Raw genomic sequence first — 15,852 nt, 5'->3', positions numbered from 1 at the left:
GATCCAATGCCAGCCCGCGCTCCTTGTTAGAGGGCCGAGCCCCATTTGGGACGGGGGTCTCCGTCCGGCCCGGTTGTCCTGTGCAACCCCAGCACTTGGCACGGTGCCAAGCATTGTCTCCCGCTTCCTCCCCTTCCCCCCCGGGCGAGCCCGCTTCCAGTGTCACTTCCTCAGAAACCTCGCTCACAAGGCCGCCTTGTGAATCGTCTCCGGGTCTCGACCTCCTCCTTCGCGGCCACCGCGGGACGTCGGGGGGTCGGGCGGGTCAGGCCGTGACTCCGATTTCTGCTCAGCTGCGAGTCATCGCCTGCGATGGGAAAAAACCCCTGCAGAGTCAGAATCCACCCGGGTCAGGCCAGGTAGCACGCGGGGCCGTCCCCCACCCCGACACGTCCCGGTCTCCGCAGACTTCCTCCGCAGAGCGAGACTCCCCCCGGCCCGGACCCTCTACGGGCTAGGAAGCGTGATCTCTCAGCCCCGGCCTCCTTAAACCCTGCTGCAGAGCAAACTGAGGCAGAGGGATGTTAAGTTATTACTCTATTTTACTTCTAAATGTCTATTCTATTTATTTGATTTTGTTAGTATGTTTGGTTTTGTTCTCTGTCTCCCCCGTCTAGACTGTGAGCCCACTGTTGGGTAGGGACTGTCTCTACATGTCGCCAACTTGTCCTTCCCAAGCGCTTAGTAGAGTGCTCTGCACACAGTAAGCGCTCAATAAATACGATCGATCGATTGATGGAGGGATTAAGTGTCTGGCCCAAAGCCACCCAACGGGTGAGATTAGAACCCAGATCCCCCCAGTCCAGTCCTATTGTCCACTAGGCAATGCTGCTTCCCCTTTCTCCTCCTCACGCTCCCTCCTCTCCCTCCTCCTCCTTCTGGCAGGGAGGAAGACGGGAGTTCCGGGACTGAGATCCCCCCCGCCGCCGCATCGGATGTAGATCCCTTAGCAGAACACGAGTGATTTCCCGGGAATACTGTCCGGGCCCGCCTTCACAGAATCCCGCTAGGCGGGAGGCTGTGAAGAGGCGATATTGCGGGAACCAAATCAGTGGGAGGTCGGGGCGGGGAAAGGGACTGGGCAGTTGGCTCCACTTCCCCGGCCTTTGCTCCCATCCCTGCCCTAACTTCACCCCTTCGGCAGCTCGCCCCGCTCCCCGGCTCCCGGGAACCCGACTCCCTTTCCGGGATGAGGCGGTGATGGGCCTGCCGGCCTTCGGTTGAAGAGCACACGGAAACGTGGCTGAGGCTCTGTGAAATCGAGAGCCGTCACTGCAGCCAGGACGCTTAATAATAATAATAATAATAATGATGGCATTTGTTAAGCGCTTACTATGTGCAAAGCACTGTTCTAAGCGCTGGGGGGGATGCAAGGTGATCAGGTTGTCCCGCATGGGGCTCACAGGCTTCCTCCCCGTTTTACAGATGAGGTAACTGAGGCTCCGAGAAGTTGCTTCACACAGCTGACAATTGGCGGAGCAGGGCTTTGAACCCATGACCTCTGACTCCAAAGCCCGGGCTCTTTTCCACTGAGCCGCGCTGCTTCTCTAGTAATAATAATAGGTAACTGAGGCTCCGAGAAGTTAAGGGACTGGCCCAAGGTCACACAGCAGACACACGGTGGAGCCGGGGTTCGAACCCATGACCTCTGACTCCAAAGCCCGGGCTCTTTTCCACTGAGCCACGCTGCTTCTCTAGTAATAATAATAGGTAACTGAGGCTCCGAGAAGTTAAGTGACTTGCCCAAGGTCACACAGCAGACACACGGTGGAGCCGGGGTTCGAACCCATGACCTCTGACTCCAAAGCCCGGGCTCTTTTCCACTGAGCCACGCTGCTTCTCTAGTAATAATAATAGGTAACTGAGGCTCCGAGAAGTTAAGTGACTGGCCCAAGGTCACACAGCAGACACACGGTGGAGCCGGAGTTCAAACCCATGACCTCTGACTCCAAAGCCCGGGCTCTTTTCCACTGAGCCACGCTGCTTCTCTAGTAATAATAATAGGTAACTGAGGCTCCGAGAAGTTAAGTGACTGGCCCAAGGTCACACAGCAGACACACGGTGGAGCCGGGGTTCGAACCCATGACCTCTGACTCCAAAGCCCGGGCTCTTTTCCACTGAGCCACGCTGCTTCTCTAATAATAATAATAGGTAACTGAGGCTCCGAGAAGTTAAGTGACTGGCCCAAGGTCACACAGCCGACACACGGTGGAGCCGGGGTTCGAACCCGTGACCTCTGACTCCAAAGCCCGGGCTCTTTCCACTGAGCCACGCTGCTTAAGGAGCTAACCGGGCTTGTTTCACGGACCATCATCATCATCATCATCATCGATCGTATTTATTGAGCGCTTACTGTGTGCAGAGCACTGTACTAAGCGCTTGGGAAGTACAAATTGGCAACATCTAGAGACAGGCCCTACCCAGCGGTGGGCTCACAGTCTGAAAGGGGGAGACAGAGAACAAAACCAAACATACTAACAAAATAAAATAAATAGAATAGATATGTATAAGTAAAATAAATAAATAGAGTAATAAATATGTACAAGCATATATACATATATACAGGTGCTGTGGGGAAGGGAGGGAGGTAAGATGGGGGCCATCTGTTCCTGACTCCCGTTCTCCCACCCCCGGGGTCACTCGCTCGCCGCCCCCCTTGGCCTGTCCCCCATTTTCCCTCTCCCCCCCCTCTCCTCCCCACAACCCCACCCTTCTCTTCTTAATCAAGCCTATTTATTGAGTGCTTACTCTTTGCGGAGCACTGTACTGAGCACTTGGGAGAGTCCAACAGAGAAGCAGCGCGGCTGAGCGGCAGGAGCCCGGGCTTGGGAGCCAGAGGTCATGGGTTCTAATCCCGGCTGCACCACTTGCCTGCTGTGTGATCTTGGGCAGGCCACTTAACTTCTCTGTGCCTCAGTTACCTCACCCGTAAAATGGGGATTAAGACTGTGAGCCCCGCGCGGGACACCCTGATGAGCTGGCATCTACCCCAGCGCTTAGAACAGGGCTTGGCACAGAGAAGCAGCGTGGCTCAATGGAAAGAGCCTCGGCTTGGGAGTCAGAGGTCATAGGTTCAAATCCCGGCTCCGCCAATTGTCAGCTGTGTGACCTTGGGCAAGTCACTTAACTCCTCTGGGCCTCAGTTACCTCATCTGTAAAATGGGAGTTGACTGTGAGCCCCACGTGGGACAACCTGATCACCTTGTATCCTCCCCAGCGCTTAGAACAGTGCTTTGCACATAATAAGTGTTTAACAAATGCCATAATTATTATTATTATATAGTAAGCACTTAACAAATGCCATCATCATTATTATCATTATTATTATTATTACAATATCAGAGATTTAGTAGACATATTCCCTGCCCACAGGAGTGCTCAGCCAGGACAGCATGGCCTAATGGATAGAGCACGGGCCTGGGAATCAGAAGGAGCTGGGTTCTAATTCTGGCTCTGCTACTTGTCTGCTCTGTGACCTTGGGCAAGGCAGTCTGCGCCTCAGTTATGTCATCTGTCAAATGGGGATTAAGACTATGTGGGACAGGGACTGTGTCCAGCATGATTTGCTTGTATAGATCCCAGTGCTTAGTGCAGTGCCTGGCACATAGTAAGCACGTAACAAATATCACCATTATTATTCAGACGGAGCCCTGAAATTCAACCGCAGGACTGACTCCCAGTATACCCAGGCAGAAGGTTGCAACCTTCAAATCACACATACTTTCCTTTTTTTAACTTGTCTTCTGTTTGGACCTCAGCCTCAGCTCCAAGGAAATGCTGTAAAAATCCTCTAAAAAATGCAATCCCCAATTTTGCCAGAAACTGGCTTGATTGATTGACTTCCTTCCTCTCCCCCTCATCCCCCTCTCCATCCCCCTTATCTTACCTCCTTCCCTTCCCCACGGCACCTCTATATATGTATATATGTTTGTACATATTTATTACTCTATTTTCCTTGTACATATCTATTCTATTTTATTTTGTTAGTATGTTTGGTTTTGTTCTCTGTCTCCCCCTTTTAGACTGTGAGCCCACTGTTGGGTAGGGACCGTCTCTATATGTTGCAAACTTGGACTTCCCAAGCGCTTAGTACAGTGCTCTGCACACAGTAAGCACTCAATAAATATGATTGATTGATTGATTGATCTATTGACAATGAATCCTTCTTAAACCTGCGAATGTTTTCTGCTTTTACAAATCCCTGTGGTAATCATTTCCATATACTTAGCAGCTATTCCGAGAAGCAGTGTTTTCTTTGATTTATCTCGAACGGGCCACCTGAGGTAGTGCACGCTTGCCTTGTCTATACCTTTCAATCAGTCATAGTATTTACTCTGTGTTGAGAGCTTGGGAGAATACAGTAGAGTTAGGAGACCTCCTTCCTGACCTCAAGAAGATTACAGTCTACTGGATAGAGACAGACTCTAAATCATTCATTCAGTTAGCAGGAAGCAGTAGAGTTTAATTCTGTGTACGTAATAAGTGCAACTGGGGTGAGTTCACAAGTGCTTCGGTGACACAAAAGCTCTGAAGTGGCAATTGGAGGGATAAAGGATGTAGAGAGAGATGAGAGATTAATCAGGGAAGGACTCGGGATGCGATCTCAGAAGGGGTTTGAAGACGGAGAGAGCAAGGGAGGGAATGCAGTTTGAGATTAGAAAAGGACCCAGAAGGAACCACAGGTGGAGGGAGACAGAGGGAAAAGCCAGAGAAAGAGACTTGGAAAGGATCTGGATGAGCCAGAAAAGGAGGAGGAGGACCAGGAGAGAACTGAGTCGGAAAAATCAAGGTTAGATAGTGTTTCCAGGAGCCAGTGACAAATGTCAAGAGCAGCCGAGAAGTCGGAGAGGATGAGAACAGAGTAGAGACCGTTAGATTTGGTGAGAAGGAGGTCGTTGGCCACCTTGGAGAGAGCAGTCTCTGTGGAGTGAAATGAGGTCTTTTCGGTTTTGTTTTTTATGGTATTTGTTAAGCGTGTACCATGCGCCGGACATTCCATATGTGGGATCTCTTACCCATTTTTCTGCCTCACTGAGCCTAGGTCTCCGTAATTCATGGTAAAATGAATCCTTGATGTCTACAGTTGATAGCATGGGTGACGGCGGGTGTACTTGGCGGGGTGATTCTTCCTAGGAAATGTCCTTAGTAGTGAAATCCTGAGCCGGAGCCAAGGAGGCCACAGCCAAGTGCCAGGCCAACCCCCGCTTCATGGGAATTTTAGACTGCTTGGCCCTCACTAGCGTTGGTCCAGAGGACTCCGAGAGGAATTCTGAGCTGCCAGGCTGATTTTGCTTTCTCTTTCTGTGGCTCTTCCACTTGGTCCCTGCCGGGAACGCCCACGAGAGGATTTGTGACTTGACTGAAGTGGACATCTTGATCAGGGGGAGGGAAATCAGAGCCCACGGCCAAATGGGAAGCTTTCCTTGGGTTACGTGTGCATCACATGAGGGTATGCAATCAGCCAGGCCCGCAGAACTGTGTGCATATCAGCACATGGGCATCCCCTTATCAGGCGTTTGTTCGTTAAGCTATCTCCAATTTTCTGTCTCTTACATACACCCACCCACATATTGGGAGTTCTCTGCCCACGTAGTATGAATAGGTTCAAGTATGAATGGGATTAGAGTACCAGGTCTACCCCTAACTCTTAAGGATGATCATTCCTAATCCTCCGTACCCGAGGAGGGTCTCCGAGGTGGGGAGGAATTCATTATAATAAAAAGAAAACAACTCTGTAGGGCATTTAAGAGCACTTCGGGGAGAGACAGGGTGTAATTGCAGGGTGTCACCGTCGTGATTGTTATTCTTGTTATTTCTCCTTTTAGTCCCTCTAAACGTAAGGGATGTGCACGAGATGCTCAATTAAAACTCATCCAGAATAAAACGGGGCCAACCAGTAGGCTCCTGGCTCTTATCCTAATTCTGGTTAACGTATTTAGAGTGTTTTCCCTTGGATGATGCATGATCTGCCTTTGCTAACGTTACCGAACATAACTCTCTGGGAGAGAGGACCGTATAAGCCTAAGGGGGACCCCTTGATCTCTCAGAAGAGGTAGGGGAGGGAGGAAATGCCTTCCCACTCCCCAACCCCTGAAACCTAATGCCGGGGGGTCCCTTAGGTTGGGTGTACCGAGGGTGCCCAGTACCATTTTATTGACCTGCCCGAGATCTGGCGGAGATCTGGAATCTATGGCTCGCAGGTCACATCATCATCAATCATATTTATTGAGCGCTTACTATGTGCAGAGCACTGTACTAAGCACTTGGGAAGTACAAATTGGCAACATATAGAGACAGTCCCTACCCAACATTGGGCTCACGGTCACATGAGACTCCTCTTGTGCTCAAATGTGACCGTTGAGTGCAGTACCCACCCATGGACTCTCAGCATCATGAAAGTGACCCCGTTAGCTCAGCCTCCCCAGAAAAAGTCGATACAGGGAGCTGGGTGGGAAGTAATAATAATAATAATGATGACGGTATTTGTTAAGTGCTTACTGTGTCAGCTGTGTGACTTTGGGCAAGTCACTTCACTTCTCTGCGCCTCAGTGACCTCATCTGTAAAATGGGGATTGACTGTGAGACAACCTGATCACCTTGTAACCTCCCCGGCGCTTAGAACAGTGCTTTGCACATAGTAAGCGCTTAATAAATGCCATTATTATTTATTTATTTGTGTGCCAATATGTGCCAAGCGCTATTCTAAGAGCGGGGTAAATACAAGATAATCAGGTCGGACACAGTCCCTGGGTCACATGGGGCTAACAGTCTTAATCCCCATTTTACATCTGAGGTAAATGAGGTACAGAGAAGTTAAGTGACTTGCCCAAGGTCACACAGCAGACAAGTGGAGGAGGCAGGAGGCCTGGGGAATGCTTTCTTTGGTATCTTTTCTTCTTCATTTCCCCCATTTCTCTTTCCTCTCTTCTACTCTTCTTCCCATCCATATTTTTCTCCCATAATCTTCCTTCACTACTGGGGATCTAACCTGTTCTACAGTGCACTTCGAATAGATCTGCTTTTTGAAAATGCCCTCTAGCCTTCCCACAATCAACCAGTAATATTTACTGAGCCCCAACCTCTTGAAAGTACTGTACTGAGTGCTTGGGAGAATACAGCAGAATTAGCACACACAACAAACAATTGTTAACAAATTAACAAAGCCAATCCATGAGGTCAGGGGTTCAAATCCCGGCGTCGCCACTTGTCAGCTGTGTGACTTCGGGCAAGTCACTTCACTTCTCTGGGCCTCAGTGACCTCATCTGTAAAAGGGGGATGAAGACCGTGAGCCCCCCGTGGGACAACCCGATCACCTTGTAACCTCCCCAGCGCTTGGAACAATGCTTTGCACATAGTAAGCGCTTAATAAATGCCATCATTGTTATTATTATTAATCCGTCTGGAGACTAACCCTCCTGCAGGGCCTTCGTCAGCAAGTAAGTGAAGCAAGTAGACTGTGAGCCCGCTGTTGGGTAGGGACCGTCGCTGTATGTTGCCAACTTGTACTTCCCAAGCGCTTAGTCCAGTGCTCTGCACACAGTAAGTGCTCAATAAATACGATTGAATGAATGAATGAATGAAAGTAGCCTCCTCCGGGTGGTAGGTGGCAGGGGGAGCCCAGGCCTTGGGACCCTCCAAAGTGGCCACAGCTTGGGATTTCGGCTGGTTTGGCCTGATTTTTGCCACTGAAAAGCTTCCTCCTTCAGACAGAGTGACACAGACGGATTATGCTCTCAGAGCCAGACACCAGCCGTGAGACGACAGACCTCGGCCACGCAGAGAGAGAGCGAGAAAGAGAGGCCGTACTTGAAGAGAGAGGGGAAGCGGGCCCTCGTGGAGAGGAGGATGGAAGAGCACGAGTCAGAAGAGAGAAGAAGCCCAGGCAGGAGGTGGGACTGTGTGCCTGAAGAGAGTTGAGGGTGATGGCCTGACCAGAGGGAAATCCCCGAGGCATGAAGGCAAGCGGAGCCTCCGTTAGCCTCAGGTTTCTGCCCCTTGCTCCCCGCTGTTCCCCTCTTTGGGGACAGGAGATAGAAGGCAACAGAAAGCCAAAGGATTCCCAGGGACGGAGACGGGTTAATGACAGCACCATCCCCTTCCCAGGGACTGCTGGTCAACTCTCCACCCTGGGTTACGGGAACAGAAGCCTGGCCTGCCTGAGCTCATTTCCTGCTTGACATGGCAGGGTCTGGGCAGGGCACGGGGCTGTTCTTGCAATTGTGCGTGCCGTTCCATTGTGTGGCGGGGGCCGGGAGGAGCTCGGCTATTTCGGGGCCCAGCCCCAGGGAGTCGTTGGCGGGCGAGAGGCTTCCGCCCCGAGGCCCGGCCCCCCTGGACCGGGCCAGGCCGCCGCCGCTGGGTTGACGGGCAGGAGGGGGCACCCAGGGGATCCGGCTCCTTTGCCCACCCCTGCGGCCCTCCCTGGCTGAAGACCCGCCCTTTCAGAGCTTTCCAAGTCCTCCTCCTCCTCGAAGAAAAGAGCCTCAAATCCCATTTCACCTCTTTCTCGGGGGGGAGCAGAGAGAGAGTAATAATAATAATGATAATGATGGTATTTGTTAAGCGCTTACTATGTGCCAAGCGCTGGAGAGTACCATTGGGCTCCATGTTCCACTTTAAGTCAGTAGATCAATTGTATTTATTGAGCGCTTACCGTGTGCAGAGCCCTCTACTAAGCTCTGGGGAGAGTACAGTATAACAATACGACAGAAACATTCCCTGCCCAGAACGAGCGTACAGTCTAGAGGGGGAGACAGACATGAATATAAATGAATAAAATTGCAGGTATATACCCAAGTGGCGTGGGGCTGGGAGGGGGAATGAATATAAAGGGAGCGAGGCAAGAAGGCACGGAAGGGAGTGGGAGAAGAGGAAAGGAAAGTTTAGTCGGGGAAGGCCTCTTGGAGGAGATGGGCCTTTAATAAGGCATCGAAGGTGGAGAGAGTAAACATCTGGTGCATCTTCATTCATTCATTCAATTGTATTTATTGAGCGCTTACTGTGTGCAGAGCACCGGACTAAGCTCTTGGGAAGGACAAGTCGGCAACATGTAGAGACGGTCCCTCCCCAACAACGTGCTCACAGTCTAGAAGGGGGAGACGGACGACAAAACAAAACACATGGACGCATGAAGAGAGAGGGCATTCCAGGCCAGAGGCAGGATGTGGGCGAGAAGTGGGAGGCGAGAGAGACAAGATCGAGGTCCAGCGAGAAGGTTGGCTTAAGAGGAGCCGAGTGCGCGGGCCGGGTTGGAGTAGCAGAGTTGTGAGGTGAAGAAGGAGGGGGCGAGGGGATTGAGGGCTGTAAAGCTCAGAGGAGGGCAGGGCCTCTCTCCGGTGACCCCCCTGAGCACAGGGGAGGCGATGGTCGGGGTCTCGGCGAGCGGACCACGATGGCGAGTGAGTCACGGGCCTAAGTCAAAGCCGTGAATCGCCAGCTTTGGGGCCACTCGTGAGGCATCTGAGGTTCTCGGAGAGCCATCCCTCCCCTTCCTTCCCAGCTGGAAACCACCCCGAGTCAGGTTGCACCAAACCACCCGGTTCCCCTGGCCCCCCAGGCTTGAAGGCAGTATTTGCCTCCAGTTTAGATTTCGGGCTCCCCACTGCGGTCCCCCAGCCTGCGGGTTTCCCTCGGGGCAGTAAGGTTATCACTCACCCGCCAGTCTAACTCAAAGTATCCCGAGTCCCGGGGACCCCTGGGAGAGAAACTGAAGGGAAAACCTAAGCCCTGGCAGGGCCCCGCTTGGACTGGGAGTCTCTCTGAGGGACAGGGACTGTGTCCGACTTGATTATCTTGTATTTACCCCAGCCTTTAGTGCATTGCTTAGCACATAGGAAGCGCCTAACTTGCCCGAGGCCAAGTTCCCACCAGTGGCCAAGGTGTGGATTTCGTGGCCCGCACCCCGAGATGAGCCAAGGGTGCTGTTGGAGTAAACGAGACGCCCGCAGCCTCCCCGTAATCACGGGGGTTTGCCCGGTTTCACCGGGGACAGTTCTTCGATTTCCTGCTTTTCACCATTTTTGATTTTCTCACTGTTTTCTCTCCCTATTTCTCTTATCCCCATCTCCTCTCCTATCTCCCTGCTTTCAACCTTGGGTCCAACTCCATTTCCTGTTCCTCCGACTCCTCCCATCCGTGTGTAGCTCTGTCCCAAACACGGCCTTCCATTCTAACTCACCACCTCTCCGTTTCTGTCCCCTGCCTCTTCATCCCCACCTTTTCACCCTCTTCTTCAGCTCCCCTCCTGCGCCTCCATTTCCTTTTCTTCCTCTCCCCTTTGCTCTTCCTCCCATTTCTCCTCCATTTTCTCACTCCTTTTCCTCTCCACCCTCCCATGTTGGGACTGAGAGCCCTGGGAAAGGGCAGGGAGTTCCCGAAATGAGCCCAGGGGTGTGGATGCCGCCAGAGCCTATGGGGAAGGCGTAGGGTATCTGGGAGGAATGGCGCTTCCTGAGTCGGATAGGGGTGTGGAGACGGGGCGGAGCAGAGGAGCCGCTGGATTTCTGGGAGACAGGAGGAAATCGAGACAGGATCATACCAGAGGGATGGGGGAAGAAAGGCTCTGAACTAAGTGCTTGGGAGAGGAGAGTACAGTTGGTAGACATGATCTTGTACTTCCCAAGCGCTTAGTACAGTGCTCTGCACACAGTAAGTGCTCAATAAATACGATTGATTGATTGATTGATTGACTAGGAGCTAAAGGAACAGGGGGTACATCTTAAATCCCCTTCAGTGCCTCATTGAAGACACATCACCTCCAAGAGGCCTTCCCTGACTTCCTTCCCTTCCTCTTCCTTTTCTCCCACTCCCTTCTGTGTCACCCTGACTTGCTCCCTTTATCCATCCCCCTTTTTATAATGGCATCTATTAAGCGCTCATTACGTGCAAAGCACTGTTCTAAGCGCAGAGAAGGTTACAAGGTGACCAGGTTGTCCCACAGGGGGCTCACAGTCTTATCCCCATTTTCCAGATGAGGGAACTGAGGCCCAGAGAAGTGAAGTGACTTGCCTAAAGTCACACAGCTGACAGGTGGCGGAGCCGGGATTTGAGCCCATGACCCCTCCTTCCTCTCCCCCTCGTCCCCCTCTCCATCCCCCCGTCTTACCTCCTTCCCTTCCCCACAGCACCTGTATATATGTATATATATTTGTACATATTTATTACTCTATTTATTTATTTATTTTACTTGTACATGTCCATTCTATTTATTTTATTTTGTTAATATGTTTGGTTTTGTACTCTGTCTCCCCCTTCTAGACTGTGAGCCCACTGTTGGGTAGGGACTGTCTCTATATGTTGCCAACTTGTACTTCCCAAGCGCTTAGTACAGTGCTCTGCACACAGTAAGCACTCAATAAATACGATTGATCGATTGATTGACCTCTGACTCCAAAGCCCAGGCTCTTTCCACTGAGCCACGCTGCTTCCCTTCCAGCCCCCCAACCACTATGTGCATATCTGTAATTTCTTTATACGAATGTCTGTGAGTTCGCCGAGGGCGGGGAATGGGTCAGTCCTGTTGTTATAGCGGACTCTCCCAAGCACTTAGCACAGTGCTCTGCCAACAGAAAGCGTTCAGTAAATCCGATCGACCAACTGATCGGATGCACCCGGTCCCGTCTGCCAGATTTGGCATTCGCTGCAAGAGAGGGATTCTCAAAAATCTCCAGTGGCTACCAATCAACCTGCACATCAGGCAGAAACTCCTCACCCTGGGCTTCGAGGCTGTCCATCCCCTCGCCCCCTCCTACCTCACCTCCCTTCTCTCCTTCTCCAGCCCACCCCTCACCCTCCGCTCCTCCGCCGCTAATCTCCTCCCCGTACCTCGTTCTCGCCCGTCCCGCCGTCGACCCCCGGCCCACGTCATCCCCCGGGCCTGGAATGCCCTCCCTCTGCCCATCCGCCAAGCTAGCTCTCTTCCTCCCTTCAAGGCCCTGCTGAGAGCTCACCTCCTCCAGAAGGCCTTCCCAGACTGAGCCCCTTCCTTCCTCTCCCCCTCGTCCCCCTCTCCATCCCCCCCATCTTCCCTCCTTCCCTTCCCCACAGCACCTGTATATATGTATATATGTTTGTACATATTTATTACTCTATTTTACTTGTACATATCTATTTTATTTGTTTTATTTTGTTAGTATGTTTGGTTTTGTTCTCTGTCTCCCCCTTTTAGACTGTGAGCCCAATGTTGGGTAGGGACTGTCTCTATATGTTGCCAATTTGTACTTCCCAAGCACTTAGTACAGTGCTCTGCACATAGTAAGCGCTCGATAAATACGATCGAGGATGATGATGATGATTCTTTTAGGGGCCTCAAGTGAAAGCGCCCCCCACTCCGCTCTCCCCAAAGAGCTCCCGGCCCACCCTACCACGCTGGCCAAACCCCAGCCCTGGCCTTCCCTGGCCTCTGTTACATAAACACAGCAGCGCAGACGTATTAATCAGGCTGCCGCTGAGGAGGAACTCTGCACCAACCTCAAGTGCCACCAACTCCCCATCCTCTCTCCCGTTTGATGCATCTATTTTAGGCAACGCATTATTTCCTGCTGTGATTTTTTTCTTTTTTTTTGGGCAGGCTTCTAATTTGGGCTCTGAGGTAAGCCGTGACATCCGCTGCCGGCTCCCACACCCTCCTCCTCCCACCCCTCTCTGCTCCTCCCCACCCACCTCCCCTTTCATCTCCATCTTCTGTCAAGTTGCTGACTCCCGCGGCTCTGTTTCGCTCCGGCGTGGAAGCAAACGGCCCCGCGTCACGCTGACTGAACGCAGGAGGAGGAGGAGGAGGGATTTTTCGGGGCCGCTCCGGCGGGGTGACGGGAGAGCAGGCCTTGTTCTGGAAGCAGAAGATCTAGGGACACGGACGTGTAGTCTTCCGGGCCGAGTCCCCGGCAACGCTGCCCAACCAATCAATCAACCAGTCAATCGATAGTATTTATTGAGGGCTCTCTGTGCACAGATCACGAGAAGCGGCGGGGCTTAGGGGATGAGAGTCAGGAGGACCTGGGTTCTAATTCCACCTCCGCCACGTGTCTGCTGTGTGACCTTCGGCGTGTCGCTTCACTTCCCTAGGCCTCGGTTTCCTCATCTGTAAAATGGGGATTGAGGCTGTGAGCCCCAAGTGAGACAGGGACTGTGTCCAACCTGATGAACTCGTATCGTACCCCTTCCTTCCTCTCCCCCTCGTCCCCTTCTCCATCCCCCCATCTTACCTCCCTCCCTTCCCCACAGCACCTGTATATATGTATATATGTTTGTACATATTTTTTTTTACTCTATTTATTTAATTTATTTGTACATATCTATTCTATTTGTTTTATTTTGTTAGTATGTTTGGTTTTGTTCTCTGTCTCCCCCTTTTAGACTGTGAGCCCACTGTTGGGTAGGGGCTGTCTCTATACGTTGCCAATTTGTACTTCCCAAGGGCTTAGTACAGTGCTCTGCACATAGTAAGCGCTCAATAAATACGATTGATGATGATGATGATCTTCCCCAGTGCTTTGAAGAGTCCTTGGCACACAGTAAGTGCTTAAAACAGGTACCATAATTATTATCACTTGACCAAATGCTTAGGAGACTGTAGAACAACAGAGTCAGGAGACGTGTTTGCTGCCCACAAGGAGCTTACGGTCTACGGTCTGCACACCGTAAGTGCTCAATAAATTTGATCGAGTGAATGAATTTGCCTCCCCACCTTCCCTATCAAACTGGCCTCCCATTCACGGAGGCCAGTGTACCAGCACTACCTCCTTCCCCAGTCTCCAGGATCCCCTCATCCGCACTGAGCCAAACGATAGATCGTAAGCTCCTCGAGGGCAGGGATTCATTCATTCATTCAATCGTATTTATTGAGCGCTTACTGTGTGCAGAGATCATATCTACTTTCTCTATCGTCCTCTCCCGAGCACCTAGTAGAGTCTTCAGCATTCCGCAAGCGCCCGGTAAATACCACACCGATCGTCGATTAACTGACTGGGGGAGAAAAACCCTCATTATTTTACCGTAAATGCCGCAAGGCAGATCGGGGAAATCTCCACGGCTCTAGAGTCGTCGTTTTTTGGTTTTTTTCCCTTTCAGGAACTTGACTTTCATGGCCCCAAGTGGGAAGAGGGGAGCAGTAGGGACGGTAAATTCTGCGCTGTCAGACTGGGGGCTGTTAGAGGGGAAATCGCCCCCAGCATCATCATCATCATCATCAATCGTATTTATTGAGCGCTTACTATGTGCAGAGCACTGTACTAAGCGCTTGGGAAGTACAAATTGGCAACATATAGAGACGGTCCCTACCCAGCAGTGGGCTCACAGTCGAAAAGTCTGCAGACAATCGGTGCTGCAGACTTGACGGATGAGTCGCTCCCGCCAATCGTCCTCCCCATGCCTGTCCCCACCTGGGACATTTATTTTATTTTGTTGGTATGTTTGGTTTTGTTCTCTGTCTCCCCCTTTTAGACTGTGAGCCCACTGTTGGGTAGGGACTGTCTCTATGTGTTGCCAATTTGTACTTCCCAAGCGCTTAGTACAGTGCTCTGCACCTAGTAAGCGCTCAATAAATACGATTGATTGATTGATTGATTGATTGATTGGGCCGGTGGGGAAAATGGGGGCCTTCCCAGAAGGTCTGAGGTGTTCAAACAGTCTCCCGCCCCTCGCTTCCTGCCGCCGCCGTGGGATCCTGGCCGGGGGACCAGCTCGTCTCTTCGGAGTTTCGTTCTTATCCCCTCCCCGGCCTGCCCACGGGAAGCCGCTTTTCCCCCGCACCCACCCTTCCAACGAAGGTGCCATCCCCCAGGAGAGGAGGACGAAATTGGGTTGGAACCTCCGGGTGGGGGCTTATTAATTTTACTTCTACCTATCTATTCTATCGATTTTATTTTGTGAATATATTTGGTTGTGTTCCCTGTCTCCCCCCTTCTAGGCTGTGAGCCCGCTGTTGGGTAGGGACCGTCTCTATGGGTTGCCAACTTGGACTTCCCAAGCGCTTAGTCCAGTGCTCTGCACACAGTAAGCGCTCGATAAATACGATTGATTGATTGATTGACAGCAGTTAGGAGACTGGACGCCACTGCCGACTCTGCGCCGTATCTTTTTAACTCCTTTCTTTCCTTCTCCGGGCCTCGGTTTTCCTACTTTTCGACTGGAGGGAGCGATCCTTGACGTCAGTCCATTTTTCAGGGGAGCGAAGGGCACAGAGCCAAGCTGGGCTCTAAAAAACATAATAATAATAATAATGGTGATGATGGTGGCATTTGTTAAGCGCTTACTAGGTGCAAAGCACTGTTCTAAGCGCTTTGTTCTCTGTCTCCCCCTTTTAGACTGTGAGCCCACTGTTGGGTAGGGACTGTCTCTATATGTTGCCAATTTTGTACTTCCCAAGCGCTTAGTACACAGTAAGCGCTCAATAAATACGATTGATGATGATGATGATGATGTTGCCAACTTGTACTTCCCAAGCGCTTAGTACAGTGCTCTGCACACAGTAAGCGCTCAATAAATACGATTGATGATGATACAGCGTGATCAGGTTGACCCACGTGGGGCTCACAGTCGATCCCCATTTTACAGATGAGGGAACTGAGGCTCAGAGAAGTGACTTGCCCAAGGTCACACAGCAGACATGTCGTGGAGGGGCGGGTGACCTAAGGTGACCGGTCATCTTGATCAATTTGGGCCAGGGAGGTGCCGGAACTTGACCTTCTGTCCTGCCTCCCATTTTGGTCTTTAACAAGAAAAGGTCTGTGGCCAACTGAGGTGTGTGTGCACATCTCAAACATTCATTCATTCAGTCGTATTTACTGAGCGCTCACTGTGTGCAGAGCACTGTGCTAAGCGCTTGGGAAGTCCAAGTTGGCAACATGTAGAGA

The sequence above is a fragment of the Tachyglossus aculeatus genome, chromosome 9, assembly GCF_015852505.1.
Source record: "Tachyglossus aculeatus isolate mTacAcu1 chromosome 9, mTacAcu1.pri, whole genome shotgun sequence".
Taxonomy (NCBI): Eukaryota; Metazoa; Chordata; class Mammalia; order Monotremata; family Tachyglossidae; genus Tachyglossus; species Tachyglossus aculeatus.
This window is presented reverse-complemented; position numbering follows the sequence as displayed.